Source organism: Engystomops pustulosus, chromosome 6 (assembly GCF_040894005.1).
Source record: "Engystomops pustulosus chromosome 6, aEngPut4.maternal, whole genome shotgun sequence".
Taxonomy (NCBI): domain Eukaryota; kingdom Metazoa; phylum Chordata; class Amphibia; order Anura; family Leptodactylidae; genus Engystomops; species Engystomops pustulosus.
Genome location: NC_092416.1, coordinates 56,412,679 through 56,423,895, shown reverse-complemented (window position 1 = coordinate 56,423,895; position 11,217 = coordinate 56,412,679).

Sequence of the window (11,217 nt, the reverse complement as noted above, 5' to 3'; positions counted from 1 at the left end):
CACAACAGGGGTATTCTTGCTGTCTAAACCTGGTTTCCATTTCATCCAATCTAGTCTCAAGGACCGATTCATTAGACACAATCCTCCTTATCCTCTTAAACTGCGATTTAGGAATGGCCTTTTTTGTTGCCTGAGGATCCTTTATGGGGCACAATTACATACAATTACATACCCGGTCACTGGAGATCACAGAAAGTACATTGTCTGATTACCGTTATTTCTGGACTATAAGACGCACTTTTTAGCAAGAAAAAATCTTGCTAAAAAGTGCCTGCATCTTATAGACCGGAGGTCAGGACTATCCAGCACTGCCAGACCCTCCTGACCCTGTAATGGAGATCAGGTGATGCCCTGATACAAAGCTGCACCCAATCTCCCAGAGAGGAGCCTCCATACTGCTCTCTTCCTATAGGTACAGGACCTGTGGTGATGTAGCAAAGCTGTGTGTGTTTAGCTGAGCTGTGTGTGTATGTGGATGGATGATGCAGAGCTGAGTGTGTAACTATGGATGATGCAGAGCTGTCTGTGTAAATGTATGACTGTGTGTGCTGTGCTTTAGTACGACCAACAGGGATATTTTAATTGGTGTAAAATATATTTTTCCTTTTTTTGGAAGCCTAAGTTTGGGGTGCGTCCTATAGTAAGAAGTCCGAAAAATACGGTATAATGCACCATGCGGTGATTCCCTAAGATCATGCTCCCAAAATCATGAATGTGACGCTTCCCCGCTCAGGTCCAACAGAGTTCAACATCTTTGTATTGGTGCATCTTAGGGCCAGGGCTTGCGACACAATTTAAAACTTACCGCACTCAGTCCGAATCAGTCAGACAGTGTGACGGCATGCCCCCTAATTTGTGTTGCACGGAAGCCAGCGCAGCTGCGCCACAAAAAAGGTTGTGTGCGCCACAATCCCAGCAAATACCAGGCCCAGCCGTTTTAGCCCTGAAAATGGTGCACAGTCTTACAAAAGTGTGGTTGCGACCTTTAGTAAATGAGCCCCTATATGTCTGTAGTTGAATATAAGCAGACAGTCCCTAAAGAGGCAGAGCAATGATTTGAAGAGATACAGAGCTGTCAGTCACAATAATAGGATGTGATTTACTGCCAGCCTGAGAGAGAGAAGAGTCACAAACATCAGTCAGAATGCTAATTTGCATATCAGAAAAATGTCTGTAATTAAGGTTCAGTGCCCCACTGTAACCCTTTATCAGCAGGCATTGTTAGTCAGGTTGGCCAAAATCTGTTGACAGGTCCTCTTTAAGGGATTAACTTTATACTGTAGTGACATTTATACCCAATAAGCAAATGTACACTATCATACATTCTGACACAGATTTACTTGCACACTTACATGCACACACAGTCTAGCATATCCTAACCTGTCTCCAAGGATATCATTCAAAGAAGGGGGACATGCTGATCAATCTTGGCAGTGCTTCCTCCCCCAACCCTCTTCTTTCTGCTCTGTCAGCTGCAGTAAGCTGGGGCTGAGCTTTTTAAAGAGGACTCAGTAGAGTCCACAGTACTCACTGCTATCTCCTGTACAGCTAAGAGTAGAGAAGCCTATGTTCAGCTTCCTTGTCATGAAATCCTTGAGGATCGTGATGTGCAGAAGAGTCTGTGCGATCTATGCAGGAGGGCTGCTTTAAGTGAAAGCTGAGCCTCTGCATTAAAGGGAACCTGTCACCAGGAGACCTCGATTTTAGCCCTTCACACTTCCCCATAGAGTTGATGAAGCAGTGCCGGCCGCAAGTTCCCCGAATTCATCTGCGCATGCGCCACACTACCTAGGGCGGGGACCTTGCGGCCGGCACTGCTTCATCTGCGCATGTCTGTGCGCACAGCACAAGCGATGCTGACTGGCAGGCGCAAGAATGCCAGACGCGGTCAGCGAGAGTTGCGGCAAGCAGGCGGGACGTGAGTAGGTGACGTCAACAGTAGGGCCGAGCAAGGGGGTGTTCAAATGAAGACGAAGGGCGGATGAGGGGCGGTAATATTGATTTGAAAATGAGACACTGAGGAGACGTTTCCCGAGGGGGGGGGGGATATACTCCTCTTCAACCCCGCCCATTTGGCGACTGGAGTAGTCACACTGCACAGGTCTTTCAAAGGTAAAATATAAGTTATCTTTTTCTCTGTAAAGCCGATTCTTGTGATAAAAGATGTTTAGCAGTGTACATGCAATGCTCTATGGGGAAGTGTGGGGGGCTTAAAATCAAGGTCTCCTGGTGACAGGTTCCCTTTAACAGAAAAAATTACTGCAGCACCTATTCACCTGGTCACCCACCTCTTCACCCAGCTGTCACCCGCCCCTGTGACAAGTATGGAGGTGCTAATTGTCTCCATTGTAACCCTGGGGTACAGTGAAGGACCCCAGGGCTGCCTTGTCTAACCTGCTGGGACGGACACATATAGTGTTAATATCCCAAACTAGGGGCGTAACTAGGAGAGGCTGGGCCCCATAGCGGATTTCTGCATGGGGCCCCCCTTCAAAAATACATACATATTTGTACCAATATGATTATAAAATCACATGCATTTACACAGTCATATATACACACATTTACCGTATATATTCGAGTATAAGCCGACCCGAGTATAAGCCGGGACCCCTAATTTTACCACCAAAAACTGGGAAACCTATTGACTCGAGTATAAGCCGAGGGTGGGAAATGCATTGGTCACAGAACCAGCCAAATACATAGCTAGCCAGCCCCCTATAATATACAGCTTGCCCCCAGTAGTATACAGCCAGCCCAGCCTGCCCCCAGTAGTATACAGCCACCCCAGCCTGCCGCCAGTAGTATACAGCCACCCCAGCCTGCCCCCAGTAGTATACAGCCACCCCAGCCTGCCCCCAATAGTATACAGCCACCCCAGCCTGTCCCCAGTAGTATACAGCCAACCCAGCCTTCCCCCAATAGTATACAGCCACCCCAGCCTGCCCCCAGTAGTATACAGCCACCTCAGCCTGCCCCCCAGTAGTATACAGCCACCCAGCCTGCCCCCCAGTAGTATACAGCCACCCCAGCCTGCCCACAGTAGTATACAGCCACCCCAGCCTGCCCCCAGTAGTATACAGCCACCCCAGCCTGCCCCCAGTAGTATACAGCCACCTCAGCCTGCCCCCCAGTAGTATACAGCCAGCCCAGCCTGCCCCCAGTAGTATACAGCTGCCCCAGCCTGCCCCCAGTAGTATACAGCCACCCCATCCTGCCCCCAGTAGTATACAGCCACCCCAGCCTGCCCCCAGTAGTATATAGCCACCCCAGCCTGCCCCCCAGTAGTATACAGCATGCCCCCAGTAGTATACAGCCACCCCAGCCTGCCCCCCAGTAGTATACAGCGTGCCCCCAGTAGTATACAGCATGCCCCCAGTAATATACAGCACTGCCCCCAGTAGTATACAGCACTGCCCCTAGTAGTATACAGTCAGCCCAGAATAAAAAAAAAAAAACTTATTTACCCTCCGGTGGCCCCGATGCGCAGCGCTGCTCCCCCGATGTCATCGCGACTCCTCTTCTTGCTTCCCGGCTCCTCTTCTTGCTTCCGCGCCGTCTTCTGTCTTCTTTAACCCCTTCCCGACATTTGACGTAATAGTACTGCATCGCGGGAGGTGCGTTCCCGCAAAATGCAGTACTATTACGTCAAGCTTCTGGCGCCGGCTCCTGAACGGAGCCGGCGCCAGAAGCTGCGGGTGTCGGCTATATATTATAGCTGACATCCGCCTCTAACACCCGCGATCGGAGATTTCTCCGATCGCGGGTGTTAACCCCTAACACGCCGCGGTCGCGCTGACCGCGGCGTGTTAGAGGCATTTAAATGTCTATATTACCTGAATCGGACCCCCCCGCGGCGCGTACCGGGGGGGTCCGCTGCTCAGATCGCAGCCCCGGGACTGCCGGTGCCCGGGGCTGCAAGATCTTGATCCGGAAGCCGGGTCCGTGCCTTCTGGCAGGACCCGGCTGTAAGACACTGGGCATGCGCAGCATGCTCAGTGTCTTACATTACACAGTGCAATACATCTGTATTGCACTGTGTAATCTGTAAAAAAGCTTGAACAAGTGATCAGAAGATCACTTGTTCAAGCTTAGATGTAATTACCTGTAAAAAAAGTAAAAATAAATAAATAAAGGTTTTTTACAGTAAAAATAAATAATAAAAGAAAGTGAAAGTCCCCCCAAACACCACATTTCCCTTTACACAAGTAATAAAGTATAAAAAACACTAAATCACGAAAAAACCCCACTTATTTGGTATCGCTGCGTCCGTAACAATCTGTACAATAAATCATAATCATAATTGGACCCGCTCGGTGAACATGGTAAAAAAAAAAAACCAAAAACTTGCCAAAAATTAAAACTTTTTATCAAATTGCTTTACAAAAAATGTTCTAAAAAGTGATCCGAAAAAGTTACAAGCACCAAAATGATACCAATAAAAAGAGCAACTTGTCACGCAAAAAATAAGCTTACAACCAGCTCCGTAAACCAAAAAATACTATAATTATGCCGCTATAAAAATGGCAATACTAAAACAAATGCAATTTTTTCTATTCTAGTTTTCCTTCAATAAAATTGGAAAAATAAAAATAAAACTATATAAATGAGGTATCACCGTAATCGTAGTGATCCGTAGAATAAAGATAATATATTATTGTTATGCTACAGTGAACAACCCCCCAAAAAAATGCTAAAAATCCAAAACAAGAATTGATGATTTTATTTTCCTCCACACGTAAAAAGTTAATAAAATTGCTTCAATAAGCTAAAAACCCACTAAAATTAAGTTTTTTTTACAGTGCATCTCGTCTCGCAAAAAATAAGCCCTTATTTGTCTAAATTGCTTAAAAAATAAAGATTGTATAGCCTATTCCCAACGAGCGTTGTTATAGAACGGTGCGGCGAGTAGTGACTTTCCAACACCGGTCAGGGTAAGACGGCGGCTGTTCACTGATTGGGGTAAGACGGCAGCTGTTCCTAACAGCCATCCATCCTGCCCCATGGACCAGAAGGGTTACGTTCCCCCCACACAACCCCAGTTTATTATCGCTGCTATTGGCTCATCAATTCAGACGAGCCAATAGCAGCGAATTTACTTATGACGTCAGTAATACCGGTCACTATGTCTGTAGACACGGTGATCGGGGCAGGGTGGCGGCTGTTCCTGAAAGCCACCAATTGTGCCTTGCGGTCCAGAGGGGTTTTGTTGCCCCCCTCTGTCCATGTTTGCCGCTATTGGCTGGTCGATTTGGTCCAGCCAAAAGCAGCAATATTCGTCACAATGGGCATCGCTAAGGTGAATAAGAGCAACACTTGGCGATAATTTCCCTACTAAAACGAAGAAAAGCGCTGGCTGTGCACATTGTTCAGATGATGCTGTACAACTCTTACGAGCTGTTCCAATGTGCATGTCCTGCCGTATCATTTCTCCGTTTTCAAGAGAAAGATATTAGGAAACTAATATTGGGACAAGAAGGACGGGGCCCCAGTACCTCTGGTTTAGATGTTTCTGTGTTTTGCCAGGACAGCATTTTCCCGGTGAATTCTGCTGCTTCTAATGATAGGACTCAATAAAGAGTCTGTTCCAAAAGAGGAGTTAGGATGGACACTATATACTAAGGATGGACACTATATACTAAGGATGGACACTATATACTAAGGATGGACACTATATACTACTAAGAGACCTGCGACAACTCCAGAGTGACAAAAGTTTAGTTGGTCCCTTGATATATACTACCTCCTTATACACTAGACATTCACAATTCACGCCCAACCTATTGTGAATTAATTTCGGTAAAATGAATAATTGTAACAACTGTTATTTCCTGTTGCTCCCTACACCCCTCCATTATTTCATAAGGGGCGCCACATAACGGGCACTGAACTTTCCAGAAATAATTGAAATTTCCATCTTGGACTCCATTGCACATCATATTTGGAAACCACCTATATGTTCAAAATGCTCATTTCACCACGTGTATTACACTACACCACATATTACACCTTGCTAAATTCCCCAAGGGGTGTACATTCAACAATTAGGGTCACTTTTCGGGTTTTCCTCTGTTTTGGTACCACTACGGCTCTCCAAATGTATCCTGACACATGTGAAGGATTTCTTACAAATTTGGCCTCTAAAAGACAAACATCCCTCTTTTCCTCTACTGTGCGTCCATAAAGCATTTTATATGCACATGTGGGGTACTTCTACACTCGGGAGAAATAGTTTTACACCTTTTTGGGGTTATTTAATATATTATCCCTTGTGGCTTACAAAAATTAGAGGTAAAGTGACATTTATAGGAAAATTTTCACCTTTTTAATGATTAGGGCCTAATTGGATCATTCACCTGTAGGGGCAAATACATATATTACACATTGCAAAATTCTCTAAGGGGTGTGCATTCAAAGATTAGGGTCACTTTTCGGATTCTTATCTGTTTTATACCACTAGGGTTCTCCAAATGCATGTCAAACATTTCTGTCAAATCTGGCTTCTAAAAGGCAAACATTCCCCTTTCCTTTTACTGTGCGCCCATACAACATTTTATATACACATGTGGGGTACTTCTACACTTGAGAGAAATAGGTTCACACATTTTGAGGGGTTATTACATTTTTTTATCCCTTGTGGCTATATAAAATTAGGAGTAAAATGACCTTTATAGGAAAATGTTCACCTTTTATCTATTTAAGTCCTAATTAAATCAAACACCTTTACGGACAAATACACATATTACACCTTGCTAAATTCTCTAAGGGGTGTGCTTTCCAAAATGGTGATACTTGTTGGGGTTCCGCTCTGTTTTGGTACCACTACGGCTCTCTAAATGCATGCTGACACATGTAAAGGATGTCTATCAAATTTGGCTTCTAAAAGGCCAATGCCCCTCTTTCCCTTCTGAGCTTCACTGCGTACCCATACAACATTTTATTTGCATGTGTGGGGCAATTTTATACTCGGGAGAAATGCTAGTACACATTTTTTGGGGTTGTTTCATCTTTAATGCCTTATGGGATACAAAAATTAGCCATAAAAGTGACTTTTTTGGGAAAATGTTCACTTTTTTCCTTTTAGGGACCTTATTGAAGCAAACACCTGTAGGGGAAAATACACATATCACACCTTGCTGAATTCTCCAAAGGGTGCACTTTCCAAAATGGTGACACTTGTTGGGGTTCCCCTCTGTTTTGGTACCACTAGGGCTCTCCAAATGCATCCTGACACATGTAAAGGATGATTGTCAAATCTGGCTTCTAAAAGGCCAAAGCCCCTCTTTCCCTTCTGAGCCCTACTGTGCACCCATACAACACTTTATATGCAAAAGTGGTGCAGTTCTGTGCTTAGGAGAAATAGTTTTACACATTTATGGGGTTGTTTTATCTTTTATCCCTTGTGGCTTACAAAAATTTGGGGTAAAAGTGACTTTTTTGAGAAAATGTTCACCTTTTTTCACTTTTGGGGCCTAATTGAATCAAACACCTGTTGGGGAAAATACACAAATTACACGCTGCTAAACTCTCCAAGGGGTGTACTTTCCAAAATGGTGTCTCATGTTGGGGCTTTTCTCTGTTTTGGTACCATTATGGCTCTCCAAATGCATCCTGACACATGAAAACTTTTTCAGCCATATTTGCCCTGCAAAAACGAAACAACGCTCTTTCCCTTCCAGGTGCCCCCCTGTGCCCGTACAGCAGTGTACAGTGACAAAATGGGTATTGGCATACTCAGGAGGAATTGACCTAAACATTGTAAAATGCATTTTCCTTTTTAACCCATTGTGAAGGTGCAAATTTTAGTGTTCAATGAATCTATAGTGAGATAAAATTACATTTCTCTAATTTCACTTTCATTTATCTTTCACCCTCATGAAACGCTCAAAGGGTTAACAAAATTCCCAAAGGTTGTTTTGAATATTTTGAGGGGTGTAGTTTCTAAAATGGTGTAATTTGTGGGGGTTTTCTGTCATGTAGGCCTTATAAAGTCACTTCTAACTAAATTGACCCTCCAAAAGTAGGTTTTGATGATTTTTGTGAAAATCTGAAAAATTGCACCTAAAGTTATAAGCCTCCTAACATCCTAAATAAAGGAAAAGATGTTTGAAAAATGATGCCAAGTTAAAGCAGACATATGGAAAATGTTAGTTATCAAGTTATTTTAGTGATATGACCCACTTTCCAAAAAGTAGAAAATTTTGAATTTGGAAAACATTGTTTTTCTCAAAATTTTTGCCAAATTTCCATTTATTTCATAAATAAATACTAAATATATTGATTAAATTTCTCAACCAGCATGAAGTACAATGTGTCACGAAAAAACAATCTCAAAATCAACTGGATATGTTAAAGCGTTCCAAAGTTATAACCACTTAAATAGACACATGTCAGATTTTAAAAAATGGGCCGTGTCAGGAAGGTGAAAAGTGGCTTCAGCGTTAAGGGGTTAACATCGCTTTGGGGCCGCAACTGTTCTCTCCCGTGCGGCGCCTAGTATGATGCGCCGCTTCTGACGTCATACTAGGCGCCGCACGGGAGAAGAACAATGGCGGCGCCCAACGCGATGTTAAAGAAGACAGAAGACGGTGCGGAAGCAAGAAGAGGAGCCGGGAAGCCAGAAGAGGAGCTGCAATGACATCGGGGGAGCAGCGCTGCGCATCGGGGCCACCAGAGGGTGAGTAAATAAGTTTTTTTTTTTGGGCCATTTTTAATTATTTTTTTACAGTATTGACTCGTGTATAAGCCGAGGGGAAGTTTTTCAGCACATTTTTTGTGCTGAAAAACTAGGCTTATACACGAGTATATATGGTATATATTATACACACACTGGTGCACATTTACTAAGCACAGTGCAGTGTGTACTATGTGCAGTGTCCTGTGTAGTGTGCAGGGGGTGTGAGATTCAGGATTTCTGGCGCACGTTCTTCATGAATCTGGTGCCCCCTGCACTGTCCTGACAGAATGCACCACAGAAAAGTCCGACAGAAAAGTGGCGCACAGCCCTAAGTAAATGTGCACCAGTGTGTGTATAATATATAAATGTGTGTATATATGACTGTGTAAATGCATGTGATTTTATAATCATGTCTGTACAAATATGTATATATTTTTGAAGGGGAAGGGGGGCCATGCAGAAATCACATACTTACAGGCATATATACCCACATACACATACATACAGGCATATATACCCACATACACATACATACAGGCATATATACATACATACAGGCAAAAATACATACATACAGGCATATATACACACATACACATACTTACAGGCATATATACATACATACAGGCATATATACACACATACACATACATACAGGCGTATATACACACATACACATACATACAGGTCTATATACACACATACACATAGATGCAGGCATATATACCCACATACACATATATACAGTCATATATACACATATATACATATAGATCACACAAAATACAGATTTACAAAAAGTTACTTGCTGTGTTGATTGGCCGGGCAGGGTATAGACGGCTGGCTTGGGCGGGAGTTTGGGGATCCGTAGCAACTATCGGCAGCTGTGTTGGGGTAGGGAGGATTCCGGATAGTTCTTTTGTTAGGCCGATGAGAGGGCGGGCCGCGGGCGGTTGTAATATCTGAAGAGCGCTGCCTGCACCATCGGCCGCGAGGGAGGGCATGATTCTGTTCCAGCAGCGGGAGAAGTTTGTGGGCGGGTGAGAGAGTGGGCTCGGTCCGTACAGGTGGGCGGGCATGATCAGCACAGCAGGCGGTGCCCCATTACAGTGTGGGGAGCGGGCGCCTGTTATTGTGCTGTATCGGTCATCAGAGAGAGAGGACCCGGGATAACGGCACTCAATGATAAATTCTCCGCCGTCCATCCCGGGCCCCTGAGACGTCCAGGCCCCGTAGCAACCGCTACGGCTGCTACGGCGGTTGTTACGCCACTGTCCCAAACACAATCAAAAGTGAAAAATACCACACAAACAGAACAGAATCATTACTGAACTCATATAGTTAACGACTTAAGAAAAAATTGTGCATCCAACCAAACAAAAAAAACCATAAATAGTGATCAAGTAGTCACATTTTCCTCTCGATGATACCAATAAAAATTACAACTTGTAAAAAACTGCTTAGAAGTTGGTAATAGAAAATCAAGAGATTTTTCTCTCCAAATGCGTTTTTGTTCTGTAGAACAAGTCAAACATAAAAAAGCTTTATAAATGGGATATCACCGTAACCGTAGTGACCCATAGAACATAAGTAATCTGTTATCTATGCTACTTAGTAAAAATCAATTGCAGAATAGATTTATTTTTTTGCAACCCCCCCCCCCCCCAAAAAAAAAACTAATTAAGGTTAAATAACGGGGGAATTGCATTTGTTACCTACTATCTTAAGGGCTCAGCCAATGCAACATAGCACCTGAAATCTGTTCCAGCAAAATCGGCCAATAGATGCTACATAACAATGGACCTCTAACTTCTCTATTTGGAACTGTAGCCAGTCACTCTACATTGTAAACATTACCATATGCCATTCTTACTATTATGGGCTTTATAGAAACCTCAGCACCTCTCATATCCAGAAGATGACTTGGTATTGCTAGGCCTCAAGCAACTTTCTGTTTGTCAGACCACCCACAGCAGTGTGAAATTGCCCTTATATTGCGTCAGATTTATCACTGTGTCTGATAATGGACACAGGTTAGTCTAATGCACACATGATCATATACATGTGCTAGATGCTATTTCAGCAACTAGTACACATCCCCATTTACGTCTATGGTTTCATGCATATGGATTTCTTTTGGTGCAATTTTTGGTGCTATTAATGACAACAAAAAGCTTGTCTACCAACTTTTACACCCCTTTACAAATGTGGTTTGTGTGACGCTCATTTGTTTTTCTTACAGTGTGCCAAATACATTAAGGCTGTGCGCCAAAATATAAAACCACAAAACATTGCTAACATCAAGCAACAAAAAACACCTAGCGACAAAAATAATATATTGGAAGAATTTATCCCAGAATAGCATTTACTACAAAGAACATATGCCCCCTTGACAAAGTCCTGTTGGACGAAACAAGTGTCGGGGAGGTGCTGGACAGCGTCTCTCTCTATGTGCCTTATTACACCTTATTCATCAGGTATACTCTGCTATTGTATATCCTGTGTGCGTTCTATATATTTATTTATCTGTTCAGTTATTG